The 20,217-nt window shown below is 44.4% G+C and overlaps 1 protein-coding gene across 3 annotated transcripts in view; it reads right to left on the bottom strand.

The window, feature by feature from the left end:
* Positions 1-20,217, bottom strand: part of LOC309538584 (protocadherin alpha-C2-like) — a 181,611-nt gene that overhangs the window by 91,570 nt on the left and 69,824 nt on the right. The window lies entirely within an intron of this gene.

Raw genomic sequence — 20,217 nt, 5'->3', positions numbered from 1 at the left:
GGGCCCGCGCGCACGCCGCAGCCTCCCCAGCCCTGCCCCGACTACTGTATCAGTAGGTCAGCGCGGAAACGTCGCAGATGATGCTGCGGGGAAGCAGCCGCCGGAGGGGAGGGGGGCCGCGCTCCCCGCCCCGCCACCTGGGCGAAGGAGGGGGAGAAAAGCTTCCGTTCTCGCCACGGCTCCGCCCGCGATGGAAAACGCCCAGCCTCGCTGCCGAGAGAGGCGGCGCCTACCTGGAAAGCGGGGCGCGATCGGCACGGATCCAAGCAGGGAGGGAGGCGGGAGCCGCATCTCTCCAGAAACGTGACGAGAAACATGGAGGGGGGAGGGGGGAGCCGTTCTCCTCGTGCGCCTTTGCTTCTTCCCTTTCCTCCACGCCCAGTGATGCGCGCACACGAACACACACACCAGCACGTCTCTTTGGGGCTTTGCCACCAGGGGCTTGCCGGGTGATCTGTGCCCAGTCAATGTCCTGAGTGACCTCCATAAGGCTGACTTCGGCTGGTGTCAGAATAGCACCCAAGGCCACGCTAGCTCCCCACCTCCCCACTTCAGACGTCTCCGAATGGACCTTGGGGTTCCGGGAGCTTTTCAGGATGGGAGTGTTTGTAAAGACTGAGCTAGCTCCGAATCTGGGACGCTGGTGGTGGGACGACGACTGAGAATCCTAGACCCATTTTCCTGGCCCCACGAATAACAATGGAGCTTACTTGTTGAGGGTTTAGAAGAGAATGGCTCTCTAGCCCTTAAGCACCGGCAGCTTGAGAGTCTCTTGTTGCTGTGAGCGCCTTCTAAGACCGGGGCACCCCTGTGCGCCGTAGGCTGCAATCCCGTACAAAAGCACACTCACTTGGGAGTAAGCCCCACTGAAGTCTATGGGGCCTACTTTTGCGTGGACGTAAATAGGGTTACACTATAAATTCCTTTGACGGGGTAATGAATTTATATGCGGGAAATAGGTTACTGGAGGCAGGGCAGAAGCAGAGGAAAGCTGGAAGAAGCAGAAGTCTTGGGTTTCTTGCCACCTGGCTGACATGCCCTCGTGTTCCCGGGTGGATTTTGTGTTATGCCCCAGGGAGGCCTCGCTTGAGTTCCAGCGGGAAAATCTTCAGGACGACTCTTGGATCAGGATGAGGCAACTGTTGCAGCTTGCAAGATGTGCTTGTAAACATAACGGAGACTTGTGGCACCTTAACGCCTGGCTCTCAAACCTTTTCCTCAAGTCCTCGCTTTCAAGATAAAAATTTGCTCGCGCCACGCCAAATTTGCTAATATATTACAGAGAAATACATTGGAAAACAAAAAGAAACAACTCTTAGCAATGATTGATTTGCAACACAGAACGCAGCTACTTAATAATATGATCCAGAAAGTATAAAACAATGCAGCCACATAGAACATGAATCAACCCCAAAAGGGTCTCTCCCAGCACCCGATCGAAAGGCGATTCTGGATCACAAGTAGGATTGTCATCAGTATCACTGGATGCTCTTGCTCTCATTTTGAAAGGGTGTCTATCCATATTCTGCAAAAAAAAATATTTCTTTGTCCTTAAATCTTCCCGCCACTCTTGCCATCTTCTCCTGCCCCTCACCAGTGTGGCACAGCCACACCCTTTGAGAGCCCCTGTCTTAACGGCTTGGTCATCATCTTTGGTGGGTGTAGGACACACTTGGTTTTAATCTGCTGCTCTGCTTAAAACGGAGCGCCTTTGGGGGCCATTAAACGTCTCCTCATTACTTGTGATTGCTTAAATCTGGTAGTCCTTATTAAAACGCGGCTGCATATTAAAGCTGCGTGCGAAAACTCAGGGCTCCGATTGTTGAACCACGTCTTCTTCTCCGACGCGCCAAGGCTGGCGATGCTCAAGAAGAAAGAGGACAAAGAGGACGTATCGCAGCTCAGCTAATGCCCAGCCCGGATGGACCCGTTTGCCCAGAGCCCAGACCAGACTCCAACTGAATGCGTGTCTGCGATTGACCGTTTGGCTGTGTAGGCACCATGCATTCAAAGGATGCACACGGATATAGGATTCTTGGTGCTTTAAATATACAGTATAGGGTGTGCGCAGCCTTTGCCTTCATGGAAGGGTGCAAACAGGATCTTCTTTGGGCGAGATTGAGGATGAGCTCTGGGAGGCTCAGAGTTTCAGTCCTAAAGTCATCTAAGCCCATAGAACTATTCTGGAAGAATATTTCACAGTAGTCGCTTTGAGCGTTTGCCTGCCATCTCTTGGGTAGCTTTGAGTGGTGAGACTTCCTTTACACACACACATGTCCTGCATAGTAAGAAGCATTTTCTTCGCCTGGGCTGTTTCACGCACAACAACGGGTCACCGGCAGGCAACACACGGCGCTGGCCACCAGTCCTGGCTCTCCGCCCCGATGAGCGTACCTGCGTGGTATAGGCGTTTCCAGATCCGTTTGTGATATCCACGCTATATCTTTAAGCCAAATCCACTTTCAAGAACTTAGCTGCGAAGAGGCCGGTCAGTCAACGGGGTACCAAAAATATCCACCGGCTTCCTCCCGGCAAGGCTTCTGCGCCTCTCCCACAGTGGTCAATGTGCTGGGCGGCCGGGTGCTGCAGGTCTGGGCAGGACTCCAGGTAACCGCCGCTGCTAGTCTTCCTTCTTGTAAATTCGCTTGCAATTCCAGTCCCGCATTGGCTGGTGCTCCTGTGACGTCACGGCAGCCACCCCTATCCTCGGCGCTGAGCTGAAAAGACGGTTGTCGCCTCCCGCACCAATTTCCTCCGCTTCACCGACAACTCCTGGGAGCTCCTCGCATGTCAAAAGCAAGCTTTCCAATTCCACTTCACTCCTCCCAACAAAACGTCCTTCCTCGGGCAGCCTCCCTGGAGGGCATCTGGCAGAAGGCGAGAAGCAGCCCCCGACGCCCGCCGCGCCTCCCAGGAAACCTGCGGGCGGCATTTCTTGAGCGCTCGGCAATGGGCAGAAGAGCGGCTGCCAAGAAGGCAAACTGCGAGTCCGAGATTCGCCACTGGATTCTGGAGCGCGTCGAGCGGCCGCTGCGCGTTGATTTACGAGTCAGCCGCAGGGAACTTGATTTCCAGGAAACCCGCGGCGTAAGGACTCCTGGGCAAGGAAGGGCGGCCGCGTCTCTCGTGCTGCCGCCCTGCTCCCCACCGGCCAAGGACGCCGCTACCCTCGAACTGCCCCTCTTGTAGCCTGAAGCCATCTTGTAGAGCTTTCTCCATTCTCTCTTTTACGCCTCTATGCAGGAAGAGACATGGGTCTTTCCCAATGAAGACATTTGGCACGAATGCAAACAAGTGAACCTCCATCCAAAGGAGTCCTGCGCACTGGCAACTTGCCGGCAGCCAGCCAAGTGCTTTTTAGGAAACGCGAAGAGCTGAACATGCCGAAGAAAAGCATTCATTGCAAACCTTCCGTTTTGCTTCACCTTCTTTCAACGGCAAGATCACCCCTTCAGGTGTCCCAGGAAGCTGTTGTCTTTAGCCTTCTTTCTTTCCCTCTTTGGGGGCCCACATTACAGTGGTACCTCGGATTACAGACGCTTCAGGTTACAGACTCCGCTAACCCAGAAATAGTACCTCAGGTTAAGAACTTTGCTTCAGGATGAGAACAGAAATTGTGCTCCGGCTGTGTGGCGGCAGCAGGAGGCCCCATTAGCTAAAGTGGTGCTTCAGGTTATGAACAGTTTCAGGTTAAGAACAGACCTCCAGAACGAATTAAGTTCTTAACCCGAGGTACCACTGTACTGCTCTATAGCTAAGGCTTGCTGCTTTCTAAAATTCATTCCTTTTAATGGCTCTATAAAAGGCCCTTACTACGTCCCACTGACTTTAATAGGGCTTACTTCTATGTAGACATAAACAGGACTGTACTGTAAGTCTGTTCTCCACTGCTATATCCATTCATCAAACCCCAAACTGATTAAAACCTCAGCTCCCTTTTGCTATTGACTCATGCTTTTTCATTCCTGGTCCCATCATCTCAATTTTAAGGAAACATTTAAAATGCATCTTTTCTTTCTTGCATTTCACATTTGATGTTCTATTTGAGAAGACTCCGTTGTAATAAATGGGACTTGGACAAGATTTAGGTATCTAAAGACAAGCCCTATTCAGTTGGATGGAACTTGAACGAAGTGTGGGAGATTAGCAGCCAAATCTAGCAATGGATATTCTTACTAGTTAGCATGAGAAGGGGTTAAAGACCACAGAGCTGTACTGCCAATAGACAGACACAGATAACAGAAATGTAATTTGTTGAGAGGGCTCTGTGTGGTGTCATTTCGTCTCCTTTCCTGAGGGGGGGGGACATATGGACTATTCCTATCTCTCTTCCCGTTTCTCTTTGATAAGCAATAGGAGCAGATATACATCCAACTGCTCCATCTCAGGCACATGCCTGAGGCTGTTTATACTGGAAATATAAGTATTTCGCCTGCATTTATTTTACTGCTGTTGCTGCTGAGAATAAATGCAGTATTATGACTTTTTCTGTTACGGATGGAACTTTAAACTTTGCTCAGCCCTACATTTTAAATGAAGTGGTAAGATGGTCTCTTTATACGTTCAATGCACACATGGGCACCTGGAGGGATAAATTGCAATTAATGTATCCTCTCCTACCTATTAAAACCCATCTCACATCAAGATCTTGAACCAGACAGCAAATTGTGCATGAAATACAGGTAGAATAATCTGTACTTCCCTGCTCCATCACCACTCTCTCTATCTAGAAGAGAAAGGAAGATGCTGAAGGATGACAATGAGCTGCAGAATTTGAAGTTTTCAGGAAGTGAAAGGTGTGTGTGCCCAGAGTGCTTGTGTCTGATGACAGGGACAAGTGCCGCTTCTGTCTATCTGCTAGCATGCAGGCTGCAAAGGTGGGAGGGAAAAGGCTCTTTGTGGGACTGCAGGTTCTACAAGAGAGGAAGTCTAACTTTAGGGATGGCAGAAGGTTTAATGGCATGCTGGTAGCCAGAGGTTTTATGGTGAAGGCTGTAATGGTAACAAAGGGCAGTTTGCTTCTCTATCTATTTCTAGGAACCACAGGAGTGAAGAGCACTTGTACTTGGGTGCTTGGGTCTTGCCTTGGGGCTTGGCACAGTCAATTGGTTGGTCACAGTGAAAACAAGATGCTTGCCTAGATGGGCCATTGGCTTCATACAGCAGCCTCTTCTTATGTACCGTATGTTTCGCTCTATAAGACGCACCAGACCAGTGGCGTAGCGTGGGGGGTGCAGGGGGGGCCGGCCGCACCAGGCGCAACATCTGGGGGTTAGGGTTAGGGGGTGCAAATCCATGGGTTAGGAGGCTCAAATCCACGGGTTAGGGGGCGCAAATTACTTGCCTTGCCCCGGGTGCTGACAACCCATGCTACGCCACTGCACCAGACCACAAGACGCACCTAGTTTTTGGAGGAGGAAAACAAGTTAAAAAATATTCGGAGTCTCAGAAGCCAGAACAGCAAGAGGGATCGCTGCGCAGTGAAAGCAGCAATCCCTCTTGCTGTTCTGGCTTCTGGGATAGCTGTGCAGCCTGCATTCGCTCCATAAGACGCACACACATTTCCTGTTACTTTTTAGGAGGGGGAAAGCGAGTCTTATAGAGCAAAAAAATACGGTACTTTTTGCAGAACAGCCAGACCGTGTACCTACAGACTGCCTGGCTTAGGCAGTCAAATGCTGACTTGGGAGCTCCTCACAAGGACCAGATACTTCCTTGATGATGATCCTTCAGCAGACGTTTGAGATTATTGGTCACTAAATGGCACAATTGTTGCAGTTCTGTACAAGTCCAGGGGGTGGGGAGGCCAAGAGGTCTACATTTTGCTCAACTTGAAAAAAATCCTTGGCTCTGCTGTTTTTTATGTTGATTCTATTTAATACTGTTTTGATTTAATTTATTATTTTTAACACTGTTATATTATTCTAACTTGAAAATATATCTTGCCACTTTTTATATTTTTTAGAAGATGACAGGCAGAATTTTAAAAGAAATTAAAGTAAAATATTACAATGTTTAAAATGGAGTATTTTGTTTATGAGATCTCTGGGTTGTTCTATCAAAGGTAGTCAAATTCTGAACAATCTCGGCATTTCTTTGTTGTTTTTCTATGTTCTCATGTAATTGATCTGCTTTGACATGATAGGCAACATTAAAGTGATTTGTTTTCCCATTCTGCTATTGTAGGGGCAAGACAATGTTCTCTAACATGTAGTACCCTGGCCAGCAGAACAGTCCTGTGCATGTTTATTCAGAAGTTCTAAAATGCTCATTTGGACTTTCTCCATGTATATAATACTGCAGCCTTAGACTGATGTATATGAATTAGAAACTATGACATGAACGCACTTGTCAGATTTGGGTTAGCTCTGGAACACTTTCTTTGATATTGGGGACAATAATATGTAACAATCAAATAGGATTGATATAAGGCAACACACACACACACACACACACACACACAGACCTCTAAACACTCTAAAAAGATTTTATAAACTCCAAAGGAGGTGAGGCTATGTCTATGGAGTCAGCAAAAACAGAGGGCCCAATGTTAATTTTATTTCTGTTTATTGATTCAGTTACTGCCTTGATCATTTGAAAGCTCTTGGTTGCTGAGCAAACTAGCAAAGATGGGAAGGAGAATTCCCCTCCTCCCTTTGCCACTTACAACAGAAAAGGCTGTTATCTCATTTGATTTTTAAAAGGTGTAATATACCAACTTGTCATTAGCTCAAAGCAGTTCCGTCTTAAATTAGCACGTCATGACAAATTATTAACAGATTTCAATGTTGTAATGCCTATTTCTCTCATCACCTCCACCAAGTGAGAAAGAAGCCCACCCTGAAGCAGGAAAAAAAATCTTTCAGGACCCCATAGTAGAAGCAACAACTAGTGTGAATTTCTAGTGCAACCATTTCAGTAAAGAGACATCTGGACCTTACATCTACTCTTCCAAGCTGTGAGCATGCTAAGAAGCTTACCCAGATACGAGACAGATACCAAAGAGAACTCAGTTCCAAGACTGTCTAGTTCTGCTCTTCAGTCATCTCTCAAACTGCTTTGGCTGGCCAATGTTCATATGCTCTATTGACAATGTCAAACTATCATAAAAAATACACTTCAGAAGCATACACAGCAGCATAAGTATCATATTTATAAGGCAAGCACAGCACATAGACTAGGTCTCAGTCTATATTGCCTCCTGCTTCTGGGCCTCCAAGCTGCTCCCACCCTCACTCCCCAAAATTAAGTGCAGTATGATTCCCCCCCCCCCCTGCCACAGATAGATGGACTGGAAAGCTGTTACTTAAAGTTGGAACTAGTCCATAGAGCTGATGTAGTGGTAGACTATCAGAGTGAAATGAGGAAAAATGAAGTAAATTCTCCTGAGACATACAGTGAATGATTTGTAAACTGAAGACTAACTCGGAGACAACTATTACAATTTGCACTTGAGCTGAAAGGTAGTGAAGTTAGTCTGATGGAAAGTAAACTGAAGCATGGAAAGAGCTTATGTAGCTGCCTTAAGCACAGCAGCAATTTTTAGAAATTATATCTCTCCTCCTGTTGGATTCAGTCTCCAGATTACTTTAAAAATGCTATTAGATCATTAAACACCCCATAGTCCTAGGTAAAACAACAACCAAGTCTCTAGTTTAAAAGAGCAAGAAGAGAAAGACAACCAGGAGTTTAGAAAGCAACGTGTGTTTTCTGGCAGCAGATGCTCCAGTACTATCCTACTTCCTAGTCACTGTGACAAAACACCTTGGTAGTGTGTGACCGGTGGTACTCAAATGTCTGATAAATGCAGAACATAAAATTCCAATGCAAAGCAAGGAAAGTATTTTAACAAGCTACTTGAAGAGGCATACAAGTTAAGGGGCGGGGGAAATGGAAAAGAACAAAACATATATGCAGATAGGCTTAGAGTGGCAGGTGAAGACAAAGCTTGCCAATGCCAAAGCATTTGTTATAAGCACAAGTACAGCAGATCCTGGAAAGAAGCAGCTGTTTTTTGACCTGCAGTTCCAGACACAGCATGGATACATTTCTAGGGAGATCAATCAAAGGCAGAGGCTAGTCAAGAAAGAAAACAACGCCTTAGGCTAACATGAGGAAGGATTTGTTGGTTGACATTCTTCTGTCTCAAGAGATAATGGAATGTGGCTCCAGTCAAACTGTTGTGTTAACAGCATAAAGTGACCTCCCTGGGACGCAAACCTGGGCAATGTGTATGAAGGTCTACCCAGATGACAAGACCCCCCTCTCGGCCTCACAGTTGTGGTACAAAGGAAAGCACAGCAGTACATTTGGCACCACCTTGGCTGCAGGAGTTACCAGAAGGAGGCGTACAAGGCGCCATCCAGCCATCTTAGGGACTCCACTATGGGTTTATTCCTTAGTCTTTTCTTCTCCCAAAGATATCACGCAAAGCATCAGAGATTTAGGACCAGAGTTTCCCTTCTCCTAGATCGGCCCCTCACTTCCTTCTGCAGCATGTGCAGAAACCGCCTTATTGACCATTGGAGCCAGTATTGGTCTTGTCTGCTCAATCTGCCAGAGCCTGTCTTCACATGCAGGTGAAGTCCCTAACTCACTGAGAGTTTGAGACCCACTGGCTACCCTCACCTGGTTTAGCTGGCTGGTCGAAAGCATTTCCTGGGGTGTGCCCACTGTTGCATGCTGACAGCTTCTATCCAGGGCAGCTGTTTACCAGCTCCATCTGGTACGTAGGCTGAGACCCTATCTGCCTGCGGACTGCCTCGCCAGACTGGTGCATGCTCTGGTTATCTCCCACTTGGATTACTGCAATGCGCTCTATGTGGGGCTACCTTTGAAGGTGACCCGGAAACTACAACTAATCCAGAATGCAGCAGCCAGACTGGTGACTGGGAGCGGCCGCAGAGACCATATAACACCGGTCTTGAAAGACCTACATTGGCTCCCAGTACGTTTCCGAGCACAATTCAAAGTGTTGGTGCTGACCTTTAAAGCCCTAAACGGCCTTGGTCCAGTATATCTGAAGGAGCGTCTCCACCTCCATCATTCTGCCCGGACGCTGAGGTCCAGCGCCGAGGACCTTCTGGCAGTTCCCTCACTGCGAGAAGCCAAGTTACAGGGAACCAGGCAGAGGGCCTTCTCGGTAGTGGCGCCTTCCCTGTGGAACACCCTCCCACCAGATGTCAAAGAGAACAACAACTACCAGGCTTTTAAAAGACATCTGAAGGCAGCCCTGTTTAGGGAAGCTTTTAATGTTTGATGTATTATAGTATTTTAATATTCTTTTGGAAGCCGCCCAGAGTGGCTGGGGAAGCCCAGCCAGATGGGCGGGGTATAAATAATAAATTATTATTATTATTGTTATTATTATTATTATTATTATTATTATTATTATTATTATTCTAGGAGCCATAGGTGATAGCTGAGTGCAGAGTGGGGACCAAAGGTGGACAAACTACCCTAGAAGGAGCATGATTCATACAAACCAACTGCAATTCCTTCATAGATACAAAGACACACACATACCTCAACAGCAAAATGAAGCATTGGCAGCAAAATGACATTTCAGCCCATCAAATACTGAAGGAAAAGGTACGTTTTTTTTTTATAATGATTTTTATTGCATTTTTTCCAAATTACAGAAAGAACAGAAGAGAGAAGTAACATAAAGAATAGAAAGAAAGAGAAAAAAAAAAACAGAAAATCACAACCATTTCAACAACTTGTTTCAAATTTCCATTGGACTTCCCCACATCTCCCACATAGTGCATTCTTAACAATAAAGTTATCAGCAAATTATACCCTTATTTCGTATGTTTCTTTGTATTTTCAATTGCAGTTTAAGTTTAAATCTCTTATTTTCCATTTACTCTAAAAATATAACCTGTTGTCATTTTTACCCATTTAAACTTTGATTCTTTCATAAATGTTATCCAATTTCATAAATAATTAAATTTTCGTTGCTGGGGCTAACATTCCAAGTCATACGGCATCTTAAGATTCATATAACTTATAATACTTTTGCAAATAGTCTTTAAATTTTTTCCAGTCCTCCTCCATTGCCTCTTCTCCCAAGTCTCGGATCCTTGCAGTCATCTCGGCTAGTTCCATGTAGTTCATCAATTGCGTCTGCCAGTCCTCCAGTGTGGGCAAATCTTGGGTCTTCCAATGCTTAGCGATAAGGATTCTTGCTGCTGTTGTAGCATACATAAAAAAGGTTCTATCCTTTTTTAACACCTTCTGGCCGACAATGCCCAGAAGGAAGGCCTCCGGTTTCTTGGGGAAGGTGTACCTGAACACCTTTTTTAACTCGTTATAAATCATTTCCCAGAAGGCCTTCAATCTTGGACAAGTCCACCAAAGGTGAAAGAATGTCCCCTCAGCTTCCTTACATTTCCAGCATTTATTGTCGGACAAATGGTATATCTTAGCCAGCTTGACCGGGGTCATGTACCACCTGTATACCATTTTCATAATATTTTCTTTCAGAGCATTACATGCAGTAAACTTCAAGGAAAAGGTAAGTTTTTACCTGAAAAGATGTTAACAAAGGACCAGGCGGACCTCACGAAGGACAGTATCCCATCTCAGAAGAAGATTTAAGAGTGTAGGTGGCTTCCAGAAGCTACTTAGACTCTGAGACCTAAAGAGCTTTATAGGTCAAACCAGCATTTTAATTGAGCTCTGAATCTAGAACAAATCTAGTTGTAACAGACTTGGTGTTATAGTATCTCTTCGCCTTGAAGCTGTCAATAGTCGGGCAGCCACATTCTTTCCTAATAGAAGCTCCCAAACCATTTTCAAAGGCAGCTCCATGTAGAGCACATTGCAATAGTTCAATCTTGTAATTACCGGAGAACAGATTACTGCAGCTATATTACCCCTGTTCAGATGGGGTTGTATTTGAGCCACTGGCCTAAATTGCTAAAAGGCACTCCATGCCACTGAGGCAAGCTGTGTGTCTTCCCCCTTTGTTTTGACAGTTGGGGGAGGCTTGGGAGTCGCGGGTGGGCAGTGCGCCAAATGTCCACCATCAGCAGCTCGCTCCGCCCCACAGGGTGGCTCACTCCTCCCCTGGCTGCAGGACATGAACCACTCAGTGCACGCAAGCAGCTATCCCACACCTGGGAGGACACCCTCCATGCCCCTCCCCCCTCGGGAGCACACCCACCCTGGGCAGGATGAGCATATGCTCTGCCACTCCTTCTGCAGTCTATCATTCAAGTAGGAGCGGAATCATTGGAATGCAATGCCCCAAATATCCAGCTCAGGCAGTCGCCTCAGAATGATAAGTAAAGGTCAAGGGACCCCTGACCATTAAGTCCAGTCACAGACGACTCTGGGGTTGCGGTGCTCACCTCTCTTTACTGGCCGAGGGAGCCAGCGTACAGCTTCTGGGTGATGTGGCCAGCATGACTAAGCCGCTTCTGGCAAACCAGAGCAGCGCACGGAAACGCTGTTTACCTTCCTACCTGAGCAGTACCTACTTATCTACTTGCATTTTGATGTCCTTTTGAACTGCTAGGTTGGCAGGGACTGAACAACGGGAGCTCACCCCATCACGGGGATTTGAACCGCCAACCTTCTGATTGGCAAGCCCTAGGCTCTGTGGTTTAGACCACAGCACCACCCGCGTCAGAATGATGCCATGGTCAATAATATTGAAAACCTCTAAAAGATCAAGGAATATCAACAGAGTCACACTCCCCCTGTCTCTTTTATGACACACGTCATTGTACAAGGCAACCAAGTTCCCCTATGAAACCCAGGTCTGAATCCCAACTGAAAGGGATCTGGGAAATATGGCTCCTCCAAGAGTACCTGGATCTGGTTTGCAACCACCCTCTTAAGAGACTGACTCCATCTTGAGTGGGGCACCTCACACAGCTGTTTTTCACATATTTTACAGAGGGCTCTTTGCAAGGCTGGTATGATGCCCAATCAATAAACGTGTTTTAAAATTTACTTCTGGCAATGGCTAGAAGTTAACAGAAAACTGGTCTGTGAACTACTGGGACCAGAGGGCTAGAGGAGGAAACCCAGCTAATAGAGTTTTCATCTTAACATCATGTGTTTTGTGGCTGAAGCAGCTCTTAGGATATCTTTGTACACTCTCAAACAGCAGCTTGTGTCCATACTACACATTACCATAGGCGCCGACTCCATGGGGCTTGAGGGGGCTTGAGCCCCCTCAAAAAAATTTTTGGGGGGGCTCAGCCCCCCCAATAATCTCGGGCGCCGCCGCCGTCCCCTGCCTCCTCCCCACCTGCTCCCTCGCCAGCCAGCCAGCCGCGCGCCCTAGCCGGAGAGCCCCGGCCGTCCCCCGCGAGATTAGGGAATCCCCGGGGGCGGGGGCTCCTGCCTCTAGCCCCAGGTTTCCCGCATATCAGCTGTTCCGGAGCTGATAAATAGGCAGCAGCACGCTCTCCCCTATTCGCTCACGAGGGGGCGGCGCCACTTTATTTGCATATTCATGAGCTTATTTGCATATTCATGAGCTTATTTGCATTTCACGAGCTTTCCCGGGCCCCCCCAATATTTTTTATAAGTCCGCGTCCCTGCACATTACCACAGCTGTGGGTAATGAACAGTAATTATAGCTATTTCTTTGCTACAAAGAACCACTGGGAGCAATGGAGGCACCTCACATAGCACCAGTGGCATAGCGTGGGGGTGCAGGGGGGGCTGGCCGCACCGGGCGCAACATCTGGCGGGTGCGCTCGCACTCTCAGCTCTCTGCCCCTACCTGGCTCACTCACTCTCTCTCACTGCAGTGCTGGCTGTGCGAATCCAATCCGAGCCGCCAGGTCGCCGCCCACTGTGGAGGGGGTGGGTGCCAGGCGTGCAGTGCGGAGAGAGAGCGAGGGACTATCTGGGGGAGGGACAGTGCAGCGGCCGCCCAGCGCAGCGCTGAGCACGGGAGAGAACCACACCAGACCAGACCAGGCAGCAGCAAGAAGACGCTGGCAGCGGCGGCAGGTTAGGGGTTAGGGGGCGCAAATTACTTGCCTTGCCCCGGGTGCTGACAACCCACGCTACGCCGCTGCATAGCACAACTGGGGCACCGCCTACCCTAAATCTCTAAACCCACCAAAGCTATAGCCCATTTCCTCCTCTGTTCCTTACATTCCTATTAAATACACTTAGAGACCCCTCTGGACTTGTTTTTGCCCATCTGCTGTGCTGGCTAATCATCTCTGGGCAGCACAGTCAGGCACAACCATCCTAATGGTTCCATCCATCTGCTGGGACTTAAAAGGGTTTGTAAATACTATACAATGGTACCTCTGGTTACATACTTAATTCGTTCTGGAGGTCTATTCTTTTTTTATATATATAAATATTTTATTAAATTTTCACAATAAAAGACAAAGAAGATACAAAGTCACAAAAGAAAAAACAATACAATACAAAAATACAAACATTAAACACATCAAAAGAAAAAGAAAAAAAGATAAAAACACATATAATAACAAAAAACAAAAATTCCCTCTTTCTTAATTTCTCATCGTCAATTAGCTTATTTTCCGGACTTCCTCACGTCTCCCGTTCTTGTATCCCTTTTTAAAAGTTAATTCAGCAAATTCATATCCTATTAATTTATCTGTTGTTAATCCAATCTTACATTTTACTTTGTTGCTAAAACGCCTGCGATTCATTTCAATGTCCTTAACATTCATAAATTTTACAATATTTCTGCAAATAAATTTTAAATTCTGGAGGTCTATTCTTAACCTGAAACTGTTCTTAACCTGAAGCACCACTTTAGCTAATGGGGCCTCCTGCTGCTGCCACGCCGCTGCCACGCGATTTCTGTTCTCATCCTGAAGCGAAGTTCTTAACCCAAGGTACTATTTATGGGTTAGCGGAGTCTGTAACCTGAAGCGTCTGTAACCTGAAGCATCTGTAACCTGAGGTACCACTGTAATACATTCCACTAGAAGTGCCTTATGGAAGGCAGCAGATCCCTCTGAACCTCCTTTTTTTATCACTTTCCCCAGTGGATTAAACTACTGGCCAGTCAAGATTCTCTCAGGGTTTGGGTAGGATTATAAATGACCTTCCCAACCCCATCAGTTGCATGCATACATTTCAATCTGAGCCAATCAGATGCATGAATTTTTGGTCTGCCTGTTGCTCTTCTCTTCCTTTGTGTTACTATTGTCTCACATTTGCAAGGCAGCAAACTAAAGCAGGAGACACAATCTTGCCCCCACCCCTTCTGTGGAAAGCAGCAATATATCTCTCTGAGTTCCTGGGTCTGGATTTATTACTGGTATATAAATGTTTAAGGAGAGGAGTGGTGGTAAACTATTTCAAAATCCTATTTGCTGTCATGGAAAGGGAAGAGGAGGAAATATCAGACCACTCATAGGGAGGAGGGGGGTAACTTGGCCTTTTTGTAGGAAGGGTGAGGACATTTGTATATTCCCAGAAGTGGAGAAGGGCTACCATTTGTGAGGAAGCCTCCAGCTATCTTAGGCTATCTAAATATCACCAGCATTTTCAAACTTTAGGTTGGATACTCTATACATCATGCTGCTTACTTTGTAAATAAAATTGTCAATATAATACCTATTGTTTTCCTTGGGCTGTTTGAATATGCTTATTAGCATTCTTTCTCTCTGACTCATGCAGCCTTCAGAATTAAAGGATCTGGAAATTTTATATGCAATATAATTGATTCCAATTGAGGATAACAACAATAAATTATTATAATTAAAGACTTAGCAGAGATGTCAGGGTTTTTCCTGGGCCCAGGAACAGGCCTTCTGTGATGGGTGAGCTGTGAAAGCAGACCCCTTGTGACAACAGAGGATTGTAGTACCTTGGAGGCTAACAAATTCATTATGACAATCTGATTCTGTGGCTGTCAATATTGCCTCATTATCCAACCCCATTAAAAATCACTATGCTGTGGTCTACATATTGCACTCTGGTGTTCTAGCCACATATCAAAGTCCTTACAAAGCTATCCGGCTGGTACAGCTAAGGCAAACTAGTTTCATGATGTCTACAGTACATTTGGTAAATTATGTGCCCAACTTTTGCTAACCAGTTCCAAGAATTAAATGCCCAAGGAGCAGGGCTAGCCCAAAGCATTCAGCTATCCAAGGTGAATTAAAACTTTCCCTGTTCTGTCATACTGTATGCCAGTGGCGTAGCGTGGGGGGTGCAGGGGGGCCGGCCGCACCGGGCGCAACATCTGGGGGGGCGCTCGCACTCACAGCTCTCTGTCCCTGCTAAAATCCATGGGTTAGGGGGCGCAAATTACTTGCCTTGCCCCGGGTGCTGACAACCCACGCTACGCCACTGCTGTATGCTAACCATACAATAGTACAAAAGGCTGCAAATGAGAACTGACTTGTTTGGGAGCAAGATCCATTGAACCTGGAGGAATTTATTCTAAGCAAGCATGTACAGTATCAAGGTACAGAGCATCAATAGTTGACTGGGATGTAATAGAAACAGAAGAGAAACTAAAATTGAAAGAATTTGAAGAGATCCGAGAACATGTTAATGATTGGTTACAATATTTTCAAGTAAATGAGGTTTTTAAAGAAGATAAAAAGAAAGGATTTAGTTGTACTTTATCCAGATTTCAAAGAGAAATTGTAGAGGATAATACTAAGTTACTGAAGAAGATGTATAATTTATTGTTAGAATGGGAAACCAAAGAGGAAGAAATCAAATGTGTAATGATTAAATGGGCACAAAATCTAGGATACAACTTACAAATGAAAGACTGAGGAAAATTACGGAAAGTTGATTTAAAATTTATTGCATGTACAACTCTGAAAGAGAACTACCGGTACATGAAAATGATGTATTGATTGTATTTAACTCCTGCTAAACTTGGAAAAAATTATAGAACAAGCTCTAAGAAGTGCTGGAAGCATAAATATAAAGAAGGAATGTTTTACCATAAGTGGTGGAATTGTAAAGTTATAAAAAGTTATTGGGAAATGTTTTATAATGAATTGAAGAAGATGTTCAAAATAACTTTTGTTTAAAAAAAGAAGCATTTTTGTTAGGACATGAATTACCAAAAGAACGGAAAAAGTTGTTTATATATGCTACAATGGCGGTTCAGATTCTCCTAGCCCAGAAATGGAAGGACAACTAGACTCGAACGAAAGAAGAATGGCAAGTCAAGCTTGTGGATTAAGCTTGGCGAAACTTATGGGAAGAATCGGAAACAATGATAACGAAGACTTTAAAACAGATTGGGAAGCTTTTATGTTGTATTTACAGAAATATCATAAAGAAATGGATTCACTAGCAGGGTTTGATTAAACACTTACAAGTAAGCAAATAAGATCAAAGGTTAAGAAAGGATAAGATGGAATGAAATCGATTGTAGGATATAATCATGAAAGAAAATTCAGTACAAAAACAATAAGAAGTTAAGAGGATTAAAGTATAAGAATATAAAAATAAGATAACAATTAAGCAGAAATAGTAAATATTTAAAGAACCAGAAAGGGAAGTTGGAGGAAGTCACGGGGAGGGGGGATTTCATTTCTTTTTTATGACAAATGTTACATTGTGTTGACTGATTGAATATAAAATTGTAAAACTCAATAAAATTGCTTTTAAAAAAAATAGTTGGCTGGGATGTTATTTTAATGGCTATCTGTCACTACTGCCTCCTGTTGCACCAGAGGAGTCCTTATAGAGGGGCTTACTTGTTAATCTGCAGCAGCAAAACAAATACATATTCTTACGACACCTTAAAGATTAACATATTTATTACGGCAAAAGCTTTTGATGAAGCACCTGATGAAATGGACTATAGCCCATTAAGGTTTATGCTACAATAAATGTGTTAGTTTTTAAGATGCTGCAATAATTTTAAAGTATAAATCAGTAAGTAGGTGCAGGTCCTAAGTGATTTTGGCAGTCCTGCCTATACACCCAGTTAAAAATTGTCATTTGTATCAGTGGACCATCTATGAGTCTGTTCTAAAGGTAGGCAGAGGACACTGCATGAAATTTCAGGGCTGGTTAATAAGCACTTACGCTTTGCATTGACTAAAATGAGGGTTGATGCAATCATGTACATAATTACATAATAAAACAGATAGTAATTTCAATCACCTGCACACATTATTTGCATAGTGGAAAACAACAGCAAAATACAACAAGACCTGCAGCAAGAGCAAACTAAGCATTTGCAACAGTCTTTACAAATTGTAGACATCCAGTTTGAAAGAATAGTAGATTACGAATGCCACTCCAATGTCATGACAAATTGGAACCTCAAAACTTTGTTTTGAGGGGTGGGGAGATGGATTCTGAGGCAGACAATTTTGGATGCATCTCTAGATGATCATATAAACCTATAAGGGTGGGGTGAATTCAGAGGGATGTCGTTTGTGATGCATCCTATTACCCAGAAGATCAGATAAGCCATGTACAGATCCAATGTGTAGACATCACAATGGAACTATTCATCCTTTAGAGCTACTCAATGGCAATTACAACACAATTCGTTTTTATTTATTTTTTGCTGCATTTACTTTATTGCAATTATCTCTGCAGTTCCTCAATCGATCATGAAATCAATGCTCTGCTAATCAAGGGGTGAAGTTTGATGTGAGTTATGTAACAATACATTTGACAGCACAAATGCAATTAAATTCATACCATATACTTCTTATGTGATGCTTCCTTGCATCCTGAATTCCCTTTCCTTAACTGCAGGTGGTTGCTTATATTACAAACAAACACCACCCTTCTCATTTTCCATCTGTGCATGTACAAACATAGACACGCTATAAAGAAATATAAAAATAAGCAAATAAAACCAAGAGCAGACAGAAACAGTAGACTAAATTATAAACAGCATTAGCAGAAAAACAAATTGCCTGAGCAGCCAAACAAGGTCTCTGCTTGCTGACAGGTCAACAGAGAGGTAGCTAAACAGACCTCACTTCTGAAGACCAGGCATTGGCATGGAGGTGCCCTTTCTCATTTCCAATGCCAAACATACCTCAGATGTTGGTAGAATGTAGAGAAGGGCCTCTTCTCAAAATATTTAAACCTGGAAAGCTTCATATAGGAGAAGGTAGTCCTTCAGACAACCTGACTCCATGCCAATCAGGGCTTTAATGGGCACAACTATCATTTTGAATTATGCCCAGAAATATACTGGCAGCCGGGATGCGGGTGGCACTGTGGGTAAAACCTCAGTGCCTAGGACTTGCCGATCGTATGGTCGGTGGTTCGAATCCCCACGGCGGGGTGAGCTCCCGTCTTTCGGTCCCAGCTCCTGCCCACCTAGCAGTTCGAAAGCACCCTTAAGTGCAAGTAGATAAATAGGTACCGCTTCATAGCGGGAAGGTAAACGGTGTTTCCGTGTGCTGCGCTGGTGCTGGCTCGCCAGAGCAGCTTCGTCACGCTGGCCATGTGACCCGGAAGTGTCTCCGGACAGCGCTGGCCCCCGGCCTCTTAAGTGAGATGGGCGCACAACCCTAGAGTCGGACACGACTGGCCCGTACGGGCAGGGGTACCTTTACCTTTATACTGGCAGCCAGTAAAGAAGTTCTATCACTAGGGTCGGGTGCTGCCAATAACTGGCCCTGCTTAACAGCCATATAACGGAATTATCGACTAGCTGAAGTTTCTGAACTAGTTTCTAAAGTTTGTGCAAATTAGTTTCTTATTACATATGGTTTAAAAAAGTATGATTTGGGGCATTATTCCATCCTTACAGTATAAAGTTTCCAACAGCATTCAGGGATTGTCAGGGAAGATCAGTTTGTTTTTTACACCTCAAACAAAACTAGTAATTTGGAGTTTAACTTATAATTTGCAAAAAATAAAATAAAATAAAATATGGGTTGGCATTATATATGAACCAACCCTGTGAAAGGCACTGAAAACACCTTCCTTACTGGAGCCAACTTTTAGGAATTGAGCACAATAGTCAGATTATGCATATTTTGCTCACAAAGTATAGCAAAAAAACAAAGACAGAACTGGACAAACACCATCAACATATGACTGTCCAAACACACTCTATAGTATGGGTATAATCAAATGATGTGATGTTGACCATAATAAACTAGATCAGCTGTTGAGAATGCTAATGGCCACTCAGTACCACTCCATCCACCTTCTTTGGCTAAGATAGCATATATAACAAAATCAACGGAGAAGACTTTTGCAAGAGATCCTTCAAAGCATCTAATCTATGTTCTTTTTTCTAACAAGAGTAATAGTAATAGTCCCCCCCCCCATCTGCAGTAATTCCAGTGGAATACTAGCTGGAAATCAAAGGTCTTATGAAAATACCCAGAAAGCCTTTAAAAAGGAATCAGGTGCTCAAGTATCTAGTCACTGATAGGAGGCCACTGATTGGAAGCTGAAATGAAAATAGTTTCTTATCCAATGCATACATAAATATTTTAAAGTATATTATCAGAATATTTTAAAATGTATTATCAATATATTTTAAAGTATATTATTAGGGAAGAAATGACAGAAAGGTGGGAATGTCAGAAACCATAGATTTTCTAAACATAGATTACAGATAAGATACAATGCCCTGGCAAATCTGGATGATTTGTGAAGGCAAAATCAAGCTGCAAAAATTGTACACAGGAACCTAGCAGAAAAGTATGAACAATTTGCAACTGAGCCTACCCAAATTATAAATATGCTCTTGATCCAGTCTAGTTCAGCTATTGAAATCTAGTGATAATCAAAGGGAAAAACAAAAAGGACAGAAATACACCCAAGCGATGGAGCAGTTTTATACGCTTGACTTGGTTTGATCTAATAAGTCTTATAAGTCTTAGCAGTTAAGAGGTAACACATTTTGTCAGGTTATATATAATTTCTCTCAACATGCCCACCGAAGATGCCAACTTATTTATCATTAAGAGCAACAAACAACACCCTTCTTCCATAGGTTCACTAGCACATGTCTACAGGAATTTTTGTGCTTCTCCCTTCAGTGAAACAGGATAGCCTTTAAGGAGCAGACAGTTATATCATACAGATAATTTTTCAGAAAGTCCTTGTACTTCAAAATTAGTACCACAAACTGTGTACTAGTGGTTCACTCAATATCGAATTAGATATCAGCCGCTTTCAACCGATTCCCTGTTTCCTGGCTGTATCATTATGATCAACAACTGACAGTTCATATTGGCCCAACCCACAGTTTGGCAACATTATTTCACCCAGGGCTGGCCCAAATCGTTTGGC

This window comes from Podarcis vaucheri, assembly GCF_965113315.1.
Source record: "Podarcis vaucheri genome assembly, chromosome: 8".
In the NCBI taxonomy this organism is placed as follows: domain Eukaryota; kingdom Metazoa; phylum Chordata; class Lepidosauria; order Squamata; family Lacertidae; genus Podarcis; species Podarcis vaucheri.
The sequence above is the reverse complement of the archived record's forward strand: the minus strand, read 5'-3'. Positions and strand labels throughout refer to the sequence as shown.